General features: G+C 32.0%; 1 pseudogene; it reads right to left on the bottom strand.

The window, feature by feature from the left end:
* Nucleotides 1–1,103: 1,103 nt before the first annotated feature.
* Nucleotides 1,104–6,416, bottom strand: LOC139841474 (protein FAR1-RELATED SEQUENCE 7-like; annotated as a pseudogene).
* Between the last annotated feature and the right edge of the window lie 9,910 nt (nucleotides 6,417–16,326).

Here is a 16,326-nt window from a genome sequence, read left to right as displayed (position 1 = left end):
GACTTATGACGGATTATTACTGAATTTTCGATTATTGACCGACGTTGACCGAACTTTTGATGGATTTGACCTGACTTTTGACCATTGACCTATTTATTAATAGACAGGACAGGGTCACAACGGACGTCGTTTACAACAGTATGAATACATAATGTAAAAATTAGAACATTAAAAGATCTATTCAAAACAAACAGGTATATTATTTCCTTTTTACATTTTCTGTTTTGCAAAAATTTATAATGACAAAATTAGTTTTTTTAACATTGATCAATCGAAAAAAACAAAACAAAAAACAAAAAAGATATATGATGTATGTTACATTCATTCATCTCTTTGCATTCTTCTCTTGCTCCATTCTCTCTCGGTCTTCAATTTTTTTCCCAAAATCTTCTGCTTCCTAACTTTACAACCTCTATTGTTATGCCCTAGTTCGTTAAAGTAACTGCAAGTTCTGTGATTGACTGCTTGTTGTTTGATAGCTTATTCTCGAACATTTGTAATTCTTTTGCCACAACCTTTATTTCGTAAATTTTTAGGGTAATAAACTGACACTTTATCAGGTTTTGATATACCAACCAAACCCTCAATAAAATCGTCTTTACTCATTGTATTATCATTTCCCATTTCCTCTACAGCTTTATCTTTCAACTCTCTAATGGTGTCTTTGAGTGAGCTCAATTTTTCAGGATCATCCTTATATAGCCCTATCGCATGATCAACCATTTCATAAATCTCCTTCATTTGAACACCAAACTCTTCGAAAGATCCAACTTGATTAGAATCAAAATATGTGTTTGGATCTTTTAAAGTAATAGCATCAATAGACCATCTTTTCATAACATACTTGTTTGGGATTACTTTGACATTTGTCATCCTTAGCACATACCAAATATGTCGACAAAAGTAACCTATTCTTTCAAATAATCTACAATCACATGATACTACTTTTGACTTTTCTGAATACTTTACCACACTAACTGCTGGAATGTATTCATCAAAAGCCCGGGGATTACCAGCTTTATCAAGATTATTTTCTAAGCGTTATTTATTACACTTCTGTCCACTACATTATACTCTGTAAAACCATATTTATGATCAACTTGCTAATTCATACAATATCTCGATGCAGCTTTGATTTGACCCTGTACTTCACCAAAAAAATTTCTAGTATACAACTGCACATCATGTTGTTCAATCTCATAATCGGTAACAACTTTAGGGATAGTGTAACGTGAATCGTGATCGTTTTTAGACTGCACTTGTCGTTGAATCTGCATAGCAGTTTCAAATAAACTGATAAATTCAACTAAGGTTGAACTATTGCTCATCAATTGTTGAAACATATGGATTTCACTCTCAGAACGGGAAGAAGTGCGCATTAACCCTGGCATATCTCAATATCTAAAATAGGCCGGTATCCATTTTCTCCTAAGATTAAACATTTCATTTAACCAGTCGTTATCTTCTAATTTATAACGAGCCACAATTGAGAACCGTCTATTATCAAACTCATCAGGGTCTAACTTGTCAGTCCAGACAATTTGAGAAATAGAATCTTTAAAACCCACATTTGAAACAGCAGGGCCAATATGATGTATACATAAAAATTAATCAATAAAAAATATATATCAAACATTACTAAGTTGCACAAAAAACAGACTAAAAGTTATCTGGCATCCAAAATTAATAAAGATGGAACAAAATTAATAATTATAAAAACAAAATTAATAATTATATATCAGATGCATTAACTTGCATCTGATAAATATATTCTATGAATTCATACTAAAAAATATGCATTAACTTGTAATATGTTTACGAAAGTACTGTTATCTAAAATTTGTAAATCATGCATTTAATGTGATATGTTTATATTAATTAATTAGAAAAATAAAATAATGTTACCTTGTGTGTAATTTTCTAAATTACATGCCACATACAAAGTTTGTGTCTTGCTTTCTTGAAAACAGCTTCAATAGCAACTCTCATGGAGGGATGTTGATCAGTCATTACTATTTGTGATTCTTTGGGGAATGATTTCTTAAAAGCTTCACATAACCACTTATACGAACACGCATCTTCTTTTGCTAATAACGCAGCACCAAAAGTAACGCATTTCTTATGGTTATCAATACCAGTAAATGGTATGAATTTCATATCATATCTGCAACAAAAAAAATAAAATAACAATTACACTTATTTTAATAATGTATATAACAAATGAAAAAATAAAAGAACAATATAATGATATAAAAGTATGAAAACAATACTTGTTTGTTCGAAAGGTTGAATCAAATGAAACTACATCTCCAAAAACTTTGTAATTTTATTTTGAAGCTTTATCAGCCCAAAACGCTCCAGCTAACTCCCACTTATCATTATTGAATATCGTAAAATATTCAAATGAAAAGTTGTTTAAACTCTTTTTCTTATTTTCTAACAGTTGAACAAACATTTCACCATCTCCCTCTCATATATACTTAATAACATCTCTTTTCCAATTCTTACAATCAACCTTCGAACATCCAACATCTTCATCACCACCTTTCACTTCCCCAAAATTCGATAACCTCTACAAGGACCAATCCCAGCTTGAATCAACTTGAATAAAAATGATTTTTGAGATTTATTTAATCCTCTTTGAGATTTTAAATGTTTTATGTGATGAGGATGAACCAATATATGGTTATGAGCTTTTACAAACTTTTGAATGGCAAATTTATTGTATTTATTCAACACGATACCAATAGAAGCAAGACATCATGTTCTCTGTGATGGCCTATTTCTTTTCTTCTTTCTTCCTTTTTTTTTATTTTTTATTTTCTACTTGAATAGGCACTGTCTGTTTAACTCTATAACCAACATTATCATCAACGGAACTTAATGTATTAACTTCCCCAAAACAATCCGCATTCATATCAAATAAATCATCAGTAGCTGAAGCATCCTCAGGTTTATGCAAAATCTCTTGATTAGATCCTTGCTTGCTACATAGAAAGTACTTATATCTGACTAGAGTATTACCAAAATCATCAAACCCTCTCTTTGATGAAGACTTCCTTACCTCAAATCCACCATTAACAGCATAATCCTTGTAAAAATTATATGTTAAATCTGTTGAATCAAAAATCATTCCGATAGCTGGTAAAGGAGATTTGTCAACATTAGGTGTCCACGATTTTATACCAGAAGACGATATTTCCTCAGAACCAACACATAAACTTTTAGGTACATAAACACCTGTGAAAAGATATAAAAAGAACATAAATAAACATATAATACATCAAAAAAGATGCATAAAGGTGCATCAAAAAAATATATGTTATAAATCATGCCTCTAAAAAGTACAAACACAGATGTAGAACACAGATGTAAAAACACAAAGTGTAAACCATAACAATGACTTAAAACATATACATGTAAATTTATATGCCTAAATGTAGAACATACACATGTTCATCAGAGATGTAGAACACAAAAAATTGAATGTACAACAAATGCATTAAAATGTTGAGAACAATCAATGCATCATGTAGAACACACGTGTACAAAAAAAAAAAAAAAACAATGTATATTACAACATCAAATATACATTAGGATTCAAAGATACATCATCTTGCATCTAGTTATGAAAAAATATTGCTTCTAACAGTAGGAATGTCTCAAAGAAATAAAGAATGATTTTTAATTAACACATGTAAACGTACATTCTCCGTCAGTATCATGATGTTCGAATATCTCGATATGATCAAATTCATCACTGACGTCAAAAAAATGAGATTGTTCATCATCATCGCCGTCGTTAACAACAAAATCATCATTAACATGAAACTGATCATTACGATGAATCAAGTCATCAACTTGAACATTCTTATCACCGATCGACATTGTTTCCTATCAAATTTTTTAAAATTGAGAATAGAGAACATGAATCATGTAAGCAAATGACCTAAAAACGATAAAGACTGTAGAAACGCAAATCAATTTGAACGATAGAACCACTAATTAAGAAATCATAAAGAATGAAATCGTAGAACTTGGGGAAAAAGATAGAACCCTAATTTTGAATTAAACGATTTAAACATCGATATATGTAGGATAGACAGCGTAAAATGATGAAATTAACCTTTACAAGTAAAATTAAGGAAAAAACAAAATTGTTCGAATCACTCAATTTTTGTTCGTCCGTGAAGATTTTTTGTTCGGCCGCATTGGTTCTCAGAGTTCTCAAATACAAAAAGTTCTCATTTGATCCATATATATATATATATATATATATATATATATATATATATATATATATATATATATATATATATATATATATATATATATGGGGCAGGTTCAAACGAGAACTACTAAAAAGGTGAGAACTGTGAGAACTATTTAATTTAATAGTTTTTATGCGTTTAAATGCAACAAATTACATGCAAATGTTAATTAATGCACATATCATTAACAAACATATGTTCATTAGCTCTGTTAAATTGTTAATTATATGAAACTGTTCACATGTTCGAAAACAAATATGCACATGTGAATGAGAAACTATATATTTAATTATATAGGTAAAATATAAGTGTTTTTCAACTATTTTATGTTCATTCATACTCTTAATCAAGATGTATGTGTGATTCAATCTAGTTGCATGTGAAAATCTTTATAAAATCAAAAGTTCTCGCAGTTCTCGCATTTTTTATGGTTGTCGTTTGAACTTTTGGCTATATATATATATATATATATATATATATATATATATATATACATATACATATACATATGGAAATAAAAATAGAACATGAACGTACGGAGTAAATTTGAAACTGTCGAATGTTGAATTGAGAATTGTGACTCAGAATTCCTTGTGTCCAACTCTTTCACTCCTAGATGCTCCCTCACAATATTCATTTTATGAATATTTTAACAGCACCCAGAAATAATTAATTAATTAACATAATATAATATTTCCATCGAATGAGCTTGTATCTTGAAATGTCTGACAATTTGTGTCTAGCTCCTTCCTAGTGTCCTCTCCTTTTTGTTTTTAAACAGAAAAAGTAGAAAGCATCATGCCCCATGTTTAATAGTTTAATCAAAGTGAAGCTAGTGTCAAGGGCACTCAAAAAGCTACTGCCGACAGTTACCTCGCGATCGCGAAGATCCAAGGCATTCTATCTGGCCATTGCGAGCTTTATAATGCCAAGAATTCTTGTTTTCTTGCTAGGAATGCGTGTTTTAACGTTCTTTCGAGCTAAAATCCATTGTGATGCTCCATTTACACTTCAGAAGAATTTAAACAAATACAAACTAAAAACTACTGTATAAGATTACACACGAAAACATAACCAATGATAAGAAAGATAAAAAAGGAGTGTGTTTTCACCAACTTTGAACACTAAATAATATATAATAAATTTATATATATTAATAATTATTTAGTGGGTTTTGTGGTGCTTGACGAGGCCTTTACAACGACCTAAAGTGTGTCCAAAACGGATTAAAGGTGAAGAGATATCGAGTCTCAAAGTTGCTAGTTTGGTGCAAAATTAACTTAAAGAATAAGTAAAGTGGAAGTTATCCCACATCAGAAGTGGGAACAAACTTAAGGTCTTACTCTTCACTATAAATAAAGCATTTAGCCTTTGTTGAAAGACACACCAAAAAACTAAAAGCACAAGCACAATTAGTTTTTCCTCTCATCCGCAATAAGGTCTCCCCGTTTCGTTTACCTTTTAGGAAAATGTTCAAATTCGACAGTACGCTGCTTCGGACTGGTGTACTCTGGGAACAGACGAAGAATATGTTTAAGGGAATTGTGTCAAACACAAGCCCGGTTCAACCTTCAATTCGGTAAGATAGTTCTATCTTTTCTTTCTTATTATGATTATTTATTATACATATTTTCAATCTGATTATTACGTTTATGATAATATGTATAATTGTTTCAGTTTCGTATATATTTTACCTAGAAACTTAAATAGATTCTTATTCCACAAAACTGATTTATATGCGTATAATCGAATATAATATTTATGTAATTTTATCTCCCCCTCTTCGGTTTTATATCCAACGACTTACCTCTTCTATGTTAACTTTGTTATTTAATTTAATGTTGTTAGTGCATATTTTATAGTTCCTATTTTAATGTATTTATTAAATGCATAATTCGGTTTGTAATAATGAACATTGTGATTAATGAATATTTGTTAATATACATAAATGTTTGAATCAATAGTTAAACTGACCAGAGAGTCGACCGACTGAGTCAGACAGTCGATCGACTGTGAAGACCGTCGATCGACAGTCCAGGTCGGTGGAAGTTGATCTTCGATCGACACACCTGAAAGTCCACCGACTGACAGAGTCAGTCGACCGATTGTCACCGCAGACAGTATATAAATGGGTTTAAGCCTCATTTGTTATGTTATGCATCATATTAACCCTAGGTCGTATGCAACTCGGTCCCTACATCAAAATACCACTGAATATCACTCTAGGCTTCGTGTTAATCAAGATCTTATCTTAATTTGACTCGTACTAACTCGAAAATCCTTTAGATATTCGTATTATCGCACGTTCTAGTATTATTCAGCATCTAGGTAGTGTTAGATTGATTCGAAGATCCTTACAGAATGTCTACAAAGTGGTATCAGAGCTGAATCAATATTTTTAATTCGAGTTTTTGTTGTGGTTTTTGGATCGAATTATTGTATTTTTACGTTAAAGTTTCAATTTTTATTGTTTTAAAGTGTTTGCAGAAATCATACGAAGCTCACTTAGGTGTTTAGCTGTCTCTTTCGGTCAAAAATCGATCATACAATCGTTTTGAGTCCAAAACCCTAACTTTCGAAAATTACTGCTGTCAAGAACACAGTTGACCGACTGTGGACTTCAATCGACTGACTGAGTTGTGATTTTTGACCGTTAGTTAGACCTTCGACTGTTTGTCATACCATTGACCGATTGTAAGAACATCGACCGACTTTAGTTAACCATCGACCATCTGTGATTTACCATCCACCGATTGAGTGGGACCTTCGACCGTTTGAGCCAGACAACCGACCGATTATGTTTTGTAATATCAAGTGACTAAGTGTAACAGACCATCGACCGTTTGACTTAAGACAGACGACCGACTGTATGGACTTACGACCGACTGACTTGGACAAGCGACCGACCCTTGAGACAACCGACCGACTGTCTAAACAGCTTAATACATTAATTTTTAAACAATGTCTAAACCATCATCATACGCTCAACTTGAATATGCATTGGCTATTACACGTGGTGTTCATAATCTTATATTGACCGATAATGAATCAGAAAGCTCCACTCGAGCTCCTAAACTTGACAACCTGAATAACTATGTTAGGTGGAAAGAAAGATTCAATAATTACTTAAAAGGACTTGACCAACATTTGTATAATTTAATAATCACTGAACATCAATCACCCGTGGGAACTAATGGTGTTAAAAAGGAATATGCTGATTACACTCTGGTTAAACAAGAGACATATGCTTTGGAATGCCAGTGTTATGCACAAATCACTCCGGTGCTCGACAAGGACATCTATCATCAGTTTTAGACCTACACCACTTCTTATGCTCTCTGGAATGCTCTTCAGTCCAATGTTGAAGGTAACTCAGCTTATCATGCAAAGAAAGGGAAGGTCCAAGGAGTGGAAAAAGTTTGCTGGAGAGTTTAGAAGAGACGATCACTCGATATCGTCATCTTTTTTCTGAAATGCATAACTTTGGGTTAGAAGTAACTGAATATAAAGCAATCAAAGTTCTTAAGAAAGGTTTGCCAGAGAAGTGGGAACTGTTCATAGAACACGTGGAAGACAAAGCATTGGAAACTAATACACAACTTACACTTGAATCATTCAACTCGAAATTGATGGAGAAGGACTTAGATATGCAGGCGAAGAGAAAGCGTCTTGAGACACCACAAAATCCTGTACTTTATAAAGCTTGCCAAATTTGGTTTCATTAAAGCACATGCTCCTTTGTAGACAACATTTGTTTCTAGTGATTTTGCAGTGAGTTCTCCACAGCCTGTTCAAATTGTAGTCGATCAGACTCCAATGAATCAATCAGTGAATGCAGGTTATTAAACTTCTAGTCGGGAACTTCAGATTCCTGTGATTAATACTGAGAGTATTAGAAAAAGGACTCTAGCGGTCGTTGAGGAAGATATGGCTTTGGTTGCCTTAGTGGTTGATGCGCCTCCGGTCGTCGCGTTCTTTCCTGCTATTACCAGCGGTAGGAATATCGTACGATCGCACCACCCGACACGACTTTTTAGACTGGGCGGGCTGTTTGGTAAAGGTCTTCAAGTTTGTAATTTATAAGTGCAGGGGTAAACCAAATCACAATATTATTACTAAATCTTTTTGTTAAAAGTTTGTATTGGATAAGAATGACTCGGGTGGCATTGTTTTTAATTAACATTTGATAGTGCTCCAAATGAACATATATTTAGGCACAATATCCTTTCAATATGTAAAGCTTTTAGTTACAATTTTTCTATTTTTATGTAATATTTGTTTAAATAAATAAGTGTGAAGAAAAAAGAAGAAAACGACGATTTGAAGACGCAAATGACCAAAAACCTCAAATGTACAAGATATAATTCAAGTGGTTCAATTTAATGATGAGAAACGTCTAAAAATTACAAGAGTGCAAGCCGCGAAACGCAAAGTATAAGATATCTCCGCGTACGAATGGACGTTCAAAAATCCGGAACCGGGACATGAACCAACTTTCAACGCGCGACGCAACGGAGCTAAAATGACAAGTCAACCATGCACATGAATATAATATAATATATAAATAATTCTTAAAATTATATATATATTATATTATATAATAAAACGTCGGCAAAACTAGAAAACAAAGTGATGTATGCTGGCCAGCCTGTCCACGCGATCGCATGGAAATAACAAAGGGAACCCATGCGATCGCATGGATCCCAAAATCAGCTCACATCTATAAAAGGCCAGCGAATTGACGAGTAATATATACCTTTTTCTTCTTCTTCCTCTGTAATCATAATTATATTTTTAATTATAATTTTAATTTTAAATTAAGTTTAATAATAATTGGGTTATTGTAAGGAATGTTTTACGGGTTTTAAAGTCGAAATTCTGTCCGTGTAACGCTACGCGATTAATCACCACTGTAAGCTATGTTCTTCCTTTTTAAATTAATGTCTTGTAACTAAGTTATTATTATACTTATTTGATCCAAAGTAATCGTGATGTTAGACTAAATATTAAGATGGGGTTATTAGATTTTGTACCATAATTAAGGTTTGGACAAAAGACCGACACTTGTGGACATTGGACTATTGACTATTAATAGATAGGGGGTATTGTCTAATCGAATGACAACTCATTGGAACCTGTCGAACCTATCTTCAAATTAGTTAATCTAATAATTATTAAAATGATTATGTATGTTCTATTTAGTGACGTTTATACGACATCTTTTACGATCATTTAATTAATTATTCGGGTTGGGTAATTGATTATTCATTCTGATCAAGTGGGTAAATTAATATTCATATCTCATTAAAACAGGGGTGGATTACATACAAGGACAATTGGTGTAATTGTTAACAAAGTATTAAAACCTTGGATTACACGCAGTCGATAACCTGGTGTAATTATTAAATAAAGTATTAAAACCTAGTTACAGTTCGAATACCTAATTAGTTGGAATATTTGACTTCGGGAATAAGGTTAATTTGACGAGCATTTTATAATTATGACCGATGGACTATTATGGACAAAAATCAGATAGGTATCAAATAAATCTAGGACAAAGGACAATTAACCCAGATAAATAAATTAAAATTAAAACGTCAAACATCATGATTATGGAAGTTTAAATAAGCATAATACTTTTATATTTCATCGTACTTTTATTTACTGTCATTTTAATTACTGCAATTTACTTTATAGCAATTCAAATTCTGTCATTTATATTATCGTCATTTATCTTTACGCTTTATTTAAAATCGACAAACCGGTCATTAAACGGTAAAATCTCCCTTTTATAATAATAAGAATACTACTTATATATATATTTAAACAAATATAGTAGTAAAAAATATAGCGTTAAACTCAGCGAGCTCCCTGTGGAACGAACCGAACTTACTAAAAACTACACTACTTTACGATTAGGTACACTGCCTATAGTGTTGTAGCAAGGTTTAGGTATATCCACTCTATAAATAAATAAATAAATAATTTGTGTAAAATTGTATCGTATTTAATAGTATTTCCTAGTAAAAATTAATAGTATTTTGTACCCCTTCGCTTTAACATCAAGTTTTTGGCGCCGCTGCCGGGGAACTCGGTGAAAAACGCTATATTTTTGTAAAAATATATTATTTCTTATTTCGTAAAAATATTTTGTATTTATAATAAGTGTTAAAAATAAAAAAATAAAAATATATAAATAAAAAAAATAAAAAAATATATTTTTAAGATTTTATATATAATTTTAACAAGTACTTTTATTTTTGGATTTAAAATACAAGTTTAATTTATACTATATAAATATTTTATATATAAAAAAAAGGAAATTTATTTAGATTAATATAAATATTTTCTATAATAATAAATCAAATAATAAATAAAATAAAGAAACTGGGCCGAACCCGAATTAAAGCCCAATCCTTTCTGGACTTACAGGCCATGCGACCGCATGGCCATATAACGTACTACTCATGCGATCGCATGATTGGATCTGACACACCAGTATCCTGCATTTATTACGCTAGGGTTTAATTATTATTAATATTAATTAATTAAATTAGGGTTTTAATTGTTTAATATTTTAGTTTCTAGTTTTTAGTTTTAGTTTTATTAACTTTATTATATTAAATACTTTTATAAAATATAATATAAAAATAATATTTTTATAAAATTTGTATTTTTTATCATTTTAGTTATAATTTGTATTTTTATCGTTTATTTCGTAATATTTGTCGTTCGTAATATATAGTTCTAAGTTTAGTTTTTGCCGTAGTTATTTTTATATTTCTAGATTTTTAGACTTTGCCGTAAAATCCCTTAAAGTGCTTTTTCTTTAGAATTAAGATTTAGGCGCTTTAGAATTTTGCGACACTGTTTATATATTTTAGTGCATTTTAAGTTATTGCCGTTTTCCGAATAGAATTCCTTTTAAGCTTTAATACCTTTAGGCGCAAATGTTTAGATTTAGTTTTTAGAATTTTAAGTTTCGACGCTTTACTTTCTTATTATTATTTTTCGACCTTTTATTTTTCAACGCTCTCTTTTTCTTTCTTATTTCTCGACGCTCTAGTTTTTAGGACATAGAATTTTCTATTTCTTCTCTAAAATTTCAAAACGAAAAATTATTTTAAGAGGTTAAATTGATAGACATCCAAAATTTTCTGGTTCGTAGTAACAGTTGGATTTGTTAGTGGCGAGTTGTGGGCTTCCGATTTAAAGGGTCCTGGCTACCTGCTGCATCTATTGGCTATTCGAAACGTGGGCAAAATCAGAAAAGTCTATTAATTTGATAACTTATATATTTTTTATCTTTTATAACTAATAGGATATTCAGTGAATGCACCGAGCAAAACGTTCACCACCTTTTATACGTTCACCACCTGTAACTCGATCAAGACATCTAGCCAATATTGTCGCCGTTGATTTTTATTTAGAATCGTCATCTAGTCGACCAAGTACTCAAATTCAAATTTCCGATAATCCATTTTTTGAACCCGACCTCACAAATGAGAACCCGGAGGATATTCAAGGACAATTCAGAGATCCTGAACCATTTATCTTTCCTCCGGAACCACAAATTACTCATCCAGAGATTGTCAAGGAAGAAACCATTAAATCAGAATCTTCTAGTGATTCAGATTCAACAAATTCAATTATGGAAGTAACGAAACCTCTAAGTATGGAAGATTGAATGAGAGTTACACGCACTAGCTAAGGACACGCCATTATTAAGCCAGATATTAATGCACCAGATTATGAAATTAAAGGACAAATCCTACACATGGTAACTAATCAATGCCAATATAGTGGTACGCCAAAAGAAGATCCAAACGAACATCTTCGAACTTTTAATAGGATTTGTACTCTATTCAAGATCAGAGAAGTTGAGGATGAACAGTTCTATCTCATGTTGTTTCCCTGGACTTTAAAGGGAGAAGCCAAAGATTGGTTAGAATCGTTACCTGAAGGGGCGATTGATACATGGGACGTTTTAGTTGAAAATTTTCTTAAACAATTCTTTTCGGTATCTAAAGCCGTGAGACTTCAAGGAGAAATTGTTACGTTCGCTCAAAAGCCAAATGAAACATTATATGAGGCGTGGACAAGATTTGGAAAGTTGTTGAGAGGATGTCCGCAACATGGTTTAGACACTTATCAAATAGTACAAATATTCTACCAAGGATGCGACATTACTATACGAAAAGACATCGGCATAGCAGCTGGTGGTTCCATTATGAAGAAAACCGCAACCGAAGCTCACAAGATTATTGATAACACAGCCTCCCACTCACATGAGTGGCACCAGGAAAAAAGATATTTTTTGTTCATCTAAAGTGGCTAGAGCCGATTCTAGCCATGACTTTGATTCCGTTTTTGCAAAAATAGATGCTTTCGAGAGACGAATGGAAAAGATGACTAAAGATATTTACGCAATATGAATCAGTTGCGAGAAATGCGGTGGACCACACTTAACGAAAGATTGTCACATTGAGCAAACTATGGAACAACGTGAGAATGTTTCCTATATGAACCAAAGGACGGGAAATAATTATCAAAATAATTATCAACCGCCAAGGCCAAACTTTAATCGAAGTCAAAACATCCTTTACAATCCAATTGGACCAATAATAACTCGTACAACCAACAAGGTCCGAATGACCAACCAACTCAAAACAACACTTTCAATCAACAAAAACCTAGCTTGTATAAACCACCACAACAAACCGAAGAGAAGAAGTCAAATCTAGAAGAAATGATGGCAAAGCTAATGGAATCTCAAACACAATTTATTACATCTCAAACCCAAACAAATGAGAGGTTTGATCAGTCATTAAGAACTCAACAAGCTTCCATTTTGAATCTAGAAAAACACGTAGGTACTCTTGCTAGCATGATGAGTGAGAGGGAACAAGGAAAGCTACCGAGTAATACTGAAGTAAATCCTCGGAATGAGAATGTTAATATGGTGTCAACAAATTCTGAAAAACCAGCATCAGAAGATGGGAAGGTTTTAGATGTAAGTAACAATGAAGAAGTTACAACACCACCACCACCCGAGTATGTAAAGCCAGTGGTGGCACCATACAGACCACCCATCCCGTTTCCAAGAAAAAGAGTTGAGTATGAGCAAGTAATAGGTAATAAAGTTTGTGATACCTCTGGAAAGAAGAAGAAGAAGAATAAGAAAATACAAGAAACAAAAACCGCAAAAGTAAACCCGGTGAAGACTGTTCCACCAAAACCTCCACCCAGGTTGGGTGATCCGGGTGAATTTATTGTTCCTTGTCTACTTAGTGATTGTGTCATGTATGATGCACTAGCAGATTTATGTGCGAGTGTGAGTGTTATGCCTCTTTTATTATATAAGAGATTAGGAGTAGGTGAGTTAAGTCCAACGGAGATGAGTGTTCGACTCTTTGATCAAACCATTTGGCACCCAGTTGGAATTGCTGACAACCTACCCGTTCAAGTGGGTAATTTAACCTTTCTAGTCAAATTCATTGTCATTGACATAGAAGAGGACTCAAACATTCCTCTAATTTTAGGTCGACCATTCTTAGCATCCACCAGGGAATTATTTGATGTAAGAGAGGGTAGAATGACACTTAGTGATGGTGAAAAATCGATCACCTTTGTGAGTCGAAAGTCTAAATCTCCACCAACCAAAATAGTTGAACCGATAAAAACGATCGATGAGAAGCATCTTGTTTTAACAACTCCAACGGTAGTGCTTAACAATAATAAAACCCCTAAGTGTGGGGAAGATGAAGTAAAACCTAATGATGACCTGATAACAAAGAACCCCATTGTTGATATGAAATTAAATGACTCCGTTATTAACAGTTCAATGAATAAACTTATTAAAAGGATTCGCGATGCTAGAACCAAGGGGAACTTTAAGTTATGTAACTGGTTAGTATCCAATATATCGCCTAAAGAAAAGGCAAAACTAGTTGAATTTGTGGATATTACACAAGAATCCGACCAATGGCTTAAAGCAAAAGTCACAGATATGCAAGTTGATTATGGTCCAAAAGAAATTGACGATGAAGTTAATCACAATTTCGACACCACAGCTACCTGGGTGCGGGGAGATTCAAATGTTCTAAGAAATAATGCTGTCTAGGGTTAGTTTTTCTGTTCTCGTGTAGTTCCGAGAATGGAATCCGATTGGTCTTTTCCACTAGCAGACACTAAAGAACTAGTTTTCTCCCCCCATTCTGAATTTTTTATTTTGTAAGGTTTTGTATGAAATTAATATGCTTTTTAAATTTAAGTTTTGTGTGAATTTAAAAAAATTTTTTACTTTATTTCATTAAGTTTAAAAAAATAATTTCTAAAATTCGTCGTAAGTTAAAGACTAGATCATAGAATCGAAATTGCTTTACCCGAGGGCGGGGCGACAAATTTTGTTATCATTATTTTTAATATTATTGATCTAAAGTACACCAAAAAAATTAAAAAACCCAAAAATCTTTTCTTTTAAAACAATCGCTTTAAAAACGACAAATTTTAAATTTTGTCGAGGGACGGACTAGGTAAACATACCGAAACTACCTAAAGTAAAAGGAAACAAAATTTTTTAAAAAATTATTCATTTAAATTGTTTTAATAAATAAAGGTTTTTATAAATATATATATATATATATATATATATATATATATATATATATATATATATATATATATATTATATATATGTTTGTAGTTTATCTTATGTACAAAACAGGGTAAAACGGCGCATTTTCAAAGACTGACATTAAAGTTCAGCAAAAGCTACTAATTTTGACGATAAGACTCAAAACATATGTGAAATTACAACAAAAGGAATGAACGATGAGGCGCGCCATCTATCATTCGACGACCTTAGTAATTACAAACTGAGTATTTTAATCATTTTTCTACACTAATCACCCTCATGAATTTATAATTATAGTCTGATTTCATGCAAATGAGGGCATTGCATGATCTCAAGTGTGGGGAAGGGTTATAAATTCTCTCGAGTTTACACTTAGTTTAAATGCCAAATTTTGTGAAAATTTGAAAAATTTTCAACTAAATAAATTCAAAATCATTTTTATACATATTTATGAACGATAAAACTAGGTGTTAATGCCGAAATTATTGTTACCTCGGAGAGAACATAAATGGAGAAACAACCCAAAACGTTAGAATTCATTTAAAATGGAATAGGGGAGAATAAAAAGGCAAAGAAAAAAAATAAATAAAAGCTAAGTGTGGGAAGAATTTACCAAGTTATTTAAAACACATATCACATATGTTTGTACAAGATTATTGCAGGTACTTTTGTTTTGGACGTTTTTAATCAATTTTACATAATTTACTGATGTGTCAAGACGTAACCTTTAAAATGTAGACAATATGCTTAATAATTAACTCATAATACAGGCAACTAAAACCCGATCATGCAGTAACTAGCAAGTAAATTGACCAGTTCGATCCACAGGGAAAAGTTTATTTTAAGGATTTTACAACGATTAATTATTCTAAAGGGGGGTTTGTGTTTGAAGTTGTATTTTCATTTAACGAAACAGTAAATAAATATAATGAATAACAAGAATGAGAATGCGGTATTTACTTCTATACTTGATAACTGACAGGGATTGTTCTTTTGTAATTAAAATGGTTATTTCATAGTTACAAGTAATTAGTTTATATCAATTTCACAATATCTATAAACTTGAGAGCTATGTTTAATCAACAAGATTCTTTCGTGGTTGAATTCACATAAAACCTAGTTTACTAAGATCACTCTAAGTAAACTACATGATTGTATATCCTAAATATCGTTCAATTAACATCCTATACTCACATATAGGTGGCTAGATCACTAGGTGTTGAAGTATAAGCTATGGTTTTGATAAACTCACATAAACCAAGTCATAACTTACATAATTGAACTAGGATATAAGGATGATTACAACAATGGATCTTTTGAAAGAACATGGTGATTTAAATTGATTAACTAACTAGATCCAACCCGGTTAAACTCATGTGAAACCTAAATTACAACAATCACTTGAGGTAATTTCATAAC

The sequence above is a fragment of the Rutidosis leptorrhynchoides genome, chromosome 4 (genome assembly GCF_046630445.1).
Source record: "Rutidosis leptorrhynchoides isolate AG116_Rl617_1_P2 chromosome 4, CSIRO_AGI_Rlap_v1, whole genome shotgun sequence".
NCBI lineage: Eukaryota > Viridiplantae > Streptophyta > Magnoliopsida > Asterales > Asteraceae > Rutidosis > Rutidosis leptorrhynchoides.
Note: the sequence above shows the minus strand (reverse complement) of the source record. Positions and strands in the feature narration are given on the sequence as shown.